We start from the raw sequence: 7647 nt of genomic DNA, 5'->3' as shown, positions 1-7647 counted from the left end.
AATGGACTATTTGCCTTTGGGTAACAAAGGTAGCCTGTGGACAATAATGCTTCAGCATTCAATTCTGTTATCTTTAAAATAACAAAGTGAAAGTAAATTCTCAAGTCAACAACTGTGTTTCCTGCAAATTTACTTTGAATTTGTGTTGCACAGCCATTCTGTTCAGAAACGCTGGTAAATATATAACAATACTGGATAAATACGAACACCACAAGACAAAGCAGCTGCATTGCCAGTGCTTGCCAAATCAAAAACTGTACCATAGCACCATCTTGTGGCACCACACGTTGTATGCTTGACTTGTGAGGGTTGCTATTGTATTCAAAATTGTATGACACATATATTTACCTGGAGGAAGCAAGAGTGTTCCTTGAACTTCACTGGGTCTGATATCTATCCTATGAACTCCATAATACTGCATGCCAGTACAGAGTTCTCCTTGAAACCACTGCTAACATGCAAATCAAATACAGAAATGTTAACTACACAAAGGAGTATGGACTTCCTTTTTTTAAAACTTAAGTGATAGGATTAATCAGATTTGAAAATATTCAGAATTATTTTCATGCTCTTTATTTGGGTTAACTATCCGCTATCCCCACATTAGATCATAGAACTGAACTCTGGTAAAGGTGACGTTCCAGAAACTTCAAGATCCTTCTCCACGAGTCCTCCTGTGCATAAGCGTGGGATTTTGTCTCCCCTCCCCATAAAACCATCACTAAACACAAAATGAACATATTTTAGTAACTGGATGAAAATACAATCACTCTTGGTAAAACAAAATCTCTTACTTATTTGGCTCATGAGTTATAACTTTGAAGAATCAATCATACTGAAAACTGCCCACACAAGAAATGGCAGAATATCATTTATGTCATAATACATGTCAAGCAATATAAAATACAAACGCAAACACTTTTAAATAATTGATATCGACTGACATAATATAACCAACCATCTTACCTTTCTCCTTACTGTCTGCTAGTATAAAATTGCTAAATCGAGTATGAGGGCTGTATGGAGTTTCAATAAGATGACCTGCACCAGGATATGACAGTTTAGTGAGCAGATGATCATTTCCTGCCTTTCTCATCATGTTCTCAATCTGAAATTGTAAGAAAATATTAAATGAAAGATTTAGTTTTTATTTTGAATTTACATTTTACTCTATCTTATTTAAAGCAAGGGCCTATACTAATATGTTTTAATGTATGCATATTAAAATTACAATAACAATAACTCTTTGTTAAACAAGTAGCAGTGTTGTACTGTAAAACTAGGAGATTGAAAAACTCTAAATCGACACTATAGTCTCTTGACCAAGTGCTGCATTTTGCGCCATAAATAGACTATACATTTACACTTTGTTTAGAATCTAGTTTATGCTCGTCATTGGCATGTTTGTAGTCTTAACAGCAGAAATACTAAAAGAAACTTGACTTTCTCAATGTCTTCAGGACATGAGGAAACACATCATGACAATTATTTTTATACTAACTACAGTTAAAAGTACTATAACTGGGCTGGCCAGCTTTGATCATCTTCGCCCACAATAAGTAATAGAGGACATCGTATGTTCCCAACCTAAATACAAATCAAAGCATTACAATGGATAACCATTACAAATATTTATTTATGATACATAAAATAAATGTATGATAAAAGTACAAACAAATTCTGTTTTAAAACAGTAAACAGAGACAGAGACAGAGACAAAACATAATTTCTTCAGATATTAATTGCATTTTTTGGAATTTTATAAAAACATGGGGATAAAATCCATTAAAATTAGTAAGCCTTGACAAACACTTTGACTTTACTTACATTGACTTTCTTGTCTGGATCTGTAGGAATAGGCAGAATGAGGTTTCTCCAGATGAGGTGATTATTCTCATCAACCTTCACCTTACTCAGATTTCTAAAAGTAAATTACAAATGAAGAAATACACCACTAACAATGGATGAAGGCACTTATAAAAGCACGTTCTTATTTGTCAGATATATTAGACTTCCTGTGAAGTGCCCTTTAATTATTAACATTTAAAACTTCTAGATAGCCATCACATATTAAGAATGGATTTTAACATTATAAACATGATCTTAGTGCTTAAATGTAAATCACAAAAAATATGTACTATGACCAGCTCCAGTAGACACAGTTATAAATGTTTAACCAAAGCAAGTACTGTGAGAAGTGATCAGATTAGGAGCAACTCACACTTTCATTTCTGCAAAGACAACAGAAAGGGATTCATTTACAGGAAAAACATGGCTTCCACTGACACAAACCACACACTTAGGCTTAAAGAAAACAACACAAACGTAGGGTCAGATGTCCCAAAGGATAACCCAAACAGACCCACTCGCTCACTGGCTACCCTGGGGTGGCTCTTCATGATGTTAAAGGCTGCCTGATCGAGGTAAAAAGAAGCATACAAAGATGGATTTCAGGGTTGCTATTGTAAATGACCACTAAATATGTCAAAGTCAAGCCTTATCCTTTATCTAATACATCATTATTTTTGACAGCTGTCACATAACAACGCATAACAGCTGACTGGCTGTTTGTTTTGTTCAGATCCAATGAAGAAAATACACCGTTAACGGAACACAACTCAATACTTTCTAGTCCATCTGTGATAAAATCTCATATTTTGTACGTTTTTCTACATGTCAGCTTGCTTGTTATTGTGTTGTGCATTTTCTACTCACTCTTCTATGCTTCAAATACCATTGCATAATCACACATTTTAGTTTGAGTAAAAAATTTACAGACACTTTGAGTAATGTGTAGAGGGAAGCAGCATGGGTACTAACTCTTACACACACACACACACACACACACACATATTTTATTATGCACTTAATACATAATAAATAAATAAAGTTTAAGTGGGACTTCTGGATACTCAATTCTGTATTGCATATTTAAATATATTTATACCTCAAAGTACTGTTCTCCAATCACAGCAGATTTCTCACTTGTGTTTTTCTGAAACAAATACTCCAAAGCCAGGGAGGCATAACCATGAGATGCAAGAATTGCAGAACGGTACTCAACTAAACCTCCTCCACCTCCCCACAGGTCTAAAATCCCAGGAAATGGTCCAGGACCTACAATAAAGAAAATATACATATTTACTAGTACAAACGAACATTGGTACACGTATGGCAGAAAGTACAAGAAACACATGAGCAAATCTGCTCACTTGTTTTGGGAAATTATATACATATATACACATATATATATATATATATATATATACATATATATATATATTTTTTAAATGCATTCAATCAGCTCATGTTTCCAAGAGGGCAGAGACGACTGTCAATCTCAAGTCAAGCGATAAAAAGCCAATCCAGAGAGAAAGGAGGAGGGACCAGCACTGCGGTCTTTGAGCTAAACAAGTCCTTCATTATTTTTTTTAGAGCATACATCCATTACTTCCCAAGGTTATACTTTCTAAAAATACAATTATGTAAAAGATATCTTTTTTTTTTAATATTAAGCTTATTTGAGGACTTTTGCCTTTTTAAAGGTTATTCCTTATGTCAGTGTGCAAAATATTTAGGTTTTACTGCGTTTGTTTTTCTCCACGAGTTAAGTGCGCCGTTTTGGTTCCGGCAAACAGGGGCTTCTCACAGACGGAGGTCGGACGTGAACCCGGGACCTCCCGCTTTAAAACTAAAGAGCCAGGCTCCCTTCCAGGAGCAGATATCATGTTTACATTGCATCACTTACCAGCCCTGACCCCTACCCCCGTGCACGCAACGCTCTCTCCTGCCAGCCTCAAGTCCACCCTCGGACTTGCTCACCAGGCTAGGCTTCTAAGTGCAGGCCGGGGTACCTGCGTCCACTTCTGACAAAGTTGTTTTTTATTCAGAGAGTTATTGAATGTCATTTTACAAAATAAGTATTTGGACAATGGGTGCTTGTGCATTTTGTCAGGTTGCTGATTAATAAACAGACAATAGCCTAACATTGACAAATAACCCCCAAATAACACTCACATAATAAATAATATATGTGGCAGATATGTTGTCTCTGATTAATCTCATTTTACTAAAATTATATCATCACAATGTAGTTTGCTATGTACTGTACACAAGCACCAGCACCACAATAATCCCCCCAAAAAATAACAATAAATAAACACATTTTGTAGATTAGCAATCTGCTCTAGTGGTCTCCACTTCAACTGTGCATTAATCAATCACCAGCATCACAGACATCCTATATAATCTGGCAATACATCATCATAAATCTTACTCAACAAGAATTAAAATGACACATTATGACTGAATCAAAATGATAACAAAACATTAAAACACGGTATGGCCACTTTGAGTGGAAATCAGAGCCAGATGTCACCTTCACAGTACTTCTGGTGTCAGACCCACACACTTCAAGTGATGCCACGAGAAAGATTATCCGAGTATGATTATGACTATGATTATAATCTCTCTCTCTCTCTCTCTCTCTCTCTCTCTCTCTCTCTCTCGTTACCTGGTGGGAGGAACAGTGTTCCTTGAACTCCATCCTGTCTGATATCAATCCTACAGACTCCTGGTGCCATGTACCAGCGCTCCACAACAGTGCATGCCAATGCAGACTTCTCTTTGAAACCACTGCTAATATGCCCATCAAACACAGAGATATGAACTACATATGGAGTTTGGACATCTCTTTTTCGAAACCTGAAATATGAGGGAGAGATCGAATGAGATATGGTATTCTGAAAAAAATGTGTTTGACTAAATGCCAAAGTCCTCCCAATAACTATTAACTAGGGTTATAGGATGGAAAACATATGTACATGTGGGACTATCGATATGCCAGTATTACCCTTACACAGAAGCTTGCTGCCCTACAACTCTTATGTATTAAGAAAACAATATTTTTGTTCTCTTCATACAAAAGATACGGTATTTTGCAGTCTATAATTGAAATTCTATGAATTAGGTTGGAACAACCCAAAGTCAGCAAGAAGTACTGTACAGGTGCCGTACTTTAATCTGTTTTTTTTTTTTTTTTATTAATGAAGCCTTACAGTACTTGCGCAGCTAAGTGTATAGACATGTATAGGTCAGACCAGGTATAATATGCTGCTCTTTTATACTTATTACATTTTAGGTTAAAGCAGGGCATCAGTGAAATTGTTTATTTTTAATGAACACCACTGATAATGGCACTTAAGTAAGAAAATCAAAGAATACAGCTGTGTACCAAACTCCATGTATACTGTCTCTTAAGTTGCATGACCTCATATAAGAGCCATATTAGGTGAGAGATCAATGTCATGGTCACCAACGCATTGCACATGCTGGGTTTATATAACCATGACAACATGAAGTCACTACAGCTACTGGTTTCTGAGATTAGAGGTTTCACACTGATGACACTAGCTTCGCAAATAAATAAATAAAATCGGTCAAGAATCATCAAATACATATGTATTTCTGAACACATGACATCTTTCTCAAATTTTAAGTGTTTTGCCTCAGCCCAGTTCTGCTTCCAGGTACTGGCTTCATACTCCAGATCAGTCCCATTGGATCTCTGCCTGTAAATGAGCCACCACGGGACTGGGTTTCATCAGCTTAAATAAACAAACAAATGTAAAGAATTAAAACAAAAATGTATGCTCCTCTTTCAATCAATTGTTTTCATCTCAGTGTGGTGTTATTTTGTATTAAGCCTTAGTCATTATGCAGGACATTGATTTTTCTAGCCTTAACTTGATTCTCATGGTTTTGAATATTTACTGTGTAATTAAAATTTGAACATGATGGATATTTGGCATAAAATAATTAATTTTACCAGTTTAATATGTAAAATACTCATAACAAATATTAACATTCATAATGATTTTATAGCTAGGAAAACACAACTTAAAAAAAAAGACAAACCTTTTACCATTCCTTTAGAGTCAATGTAATTGGTTGATGAGGAAGAAGGTTTAAAACATCTACGTGAAACTTTTCATCTACGAGTCCCCTGGTTGGATTTGCAATGATCATCTGACTTGCGTCGTTTATGTCCATTTCACCCAGTTTACCTGCCATACCTATATTCAAATAAAATGATAATACGTTCAATTATTAAAGCATATATCTGACTAAATACTCTGACATCGCCACTAAATTCTGAACTGTGTCCTCTGTTCCCATTTTCTGTGCTACGCTTATAAAATTGGTTAATTAGAATCTCCCCAAATTAAATATATTACATTCCCTCGATCTTCATTGCCTGGGATTATTCGGGTTGTTATTTACTGGTCTCTCGAACTTTTTTGGATTGCTATCCGAGCCTACAATAAAATCCTGTGATTTACTAACCGTGTAATGTCATGTTGTTCCTCTCGGGGAAGTGTGTGGGTATCTCAGCTACTTTTACAGTTTTTTTTTTTTTTTTTTTTTTTTTTTTTAAATCACGTGACTGTTGTATTCCGCGACCAGATGACGTTAGGTTATTACCATAGCGCTGGTTCCATGAAAGAGAATGACAACCATTACCGAATGGGAAGACCCTCTCTGACCGTCAATCTCTCAGCAAATATACAAAATCTGCCCATTCAGTGCCCTGCTGTGAGGGGGAAGTCCCGGCCACCTCCTGCTGAGGAGGGACGTCCTCACAGGAGCACATTTCCATTTTCTTTCGAAATCAGAGGTCAGTTGGAGACACGACCTTGATGGGTAATGGTTGTCATTCTCTTTCAGGGAACCAGGGTTATGGTAATAACCTAATGTTCCCTTTCATATCTGAGGACAACAGTAGGATAGCGAGTTGTGTGCTGAACAGACTTCCACTGATGAACTGTGAGTAGAATAGGGTGACCAGATACAAATAGTGAAAAATCGGGACACTTTCAGTTGGTGAGGGGAGGAAAGAAACCCTGTGCACTACTGCACAATGAAAGCGATGCAAACTACGTATCATTCTTCTGTAGATAGGCCTTTTTCATTCCTTTGCCTTCATGTGTGCATTGCACTTAGACAAAACCAAAACTTTAGAGAATTATGATTTAAAAAAAAAATACTCCAAAGCGATTAACTTTCTTGTTTACTGTTCAGATGACAAGAATGTTTTAATCAGTGTGTCTGTACTGGCTTTTCTGTGACCTGCTGTACATAACAGATTTAGGTTGCTAAAATCTAGTTTTCAGCATTAGATGTAAAATACCAAAATGAACGACAAAGCAAAACAAGCAAAGTATATTTCGGCTGAGGATGGTGTCAAGACATTTCCCAAAGAAACTGTACATGTAGATGGAGGTAATTGTTTTGCACATCTTTTGTAATTGTTTTGCATATTTATTTTGACAAATAAAATACTATCGATTGCTATAACTTCAGAATCACGCATTAAACAAAAGGTTACTACAGAGGCTACTGAACAGAATGTAAAAGAAACAACAGCTTTCAGAAAACAAACTGGAAAGTCAGCGTAGACCCTAAAAGTATTCCTGTGTCGCTTTTACCCAAGTTAAATCAGCACTACAGGTACAATCAAGCACAGCTACCTCGGTTCAAACAACCTGCTGCTTACTTTTTTAAAAGCAGTTGGAATTTTAGACACAAATAGGTGTAACGACTATTAATATTCATTTGTATGTATTTCACCCAAATCCTTCCGTTAGT

The 7647-nt window shown here is 36.1% G+C and overlaps 1 pseudogene; it reads right to left on the bottom strand.

Moving 5' to 3' along the window:
* Positions 1 to 557: 557 nt before the first annotated feature.
* LOC121318353 lies at positions 558 to 6644 on the bottom strand (annotated as a pseudogene).
* Between the last annotated feature and the right edge of the window lie 1003 nt (positions 6645 to 7647).

The sequence above is a fragment of the Polyodon spathula genome, chromosome 7 (genome assembly GCF_017654505.1).
Source record: "Polyodon spathula isolate WHYD16114869_AA chromosome 7, ASM1765450v1, whole genome shotgun sequence".
Taxonomy (NCBI): domain Eukaryota; kingdom Metazoa; phylum Chordata; class Actinopteri; order Acipenseriformes; family Polyodontidae; genus Polyodon; species Polyodon spathula.
The sequence above is the reverse complement of the archived record's forward strand: the minus strand, read 5'-3'. Positions and strand labels throughout refer to the sequence as shown.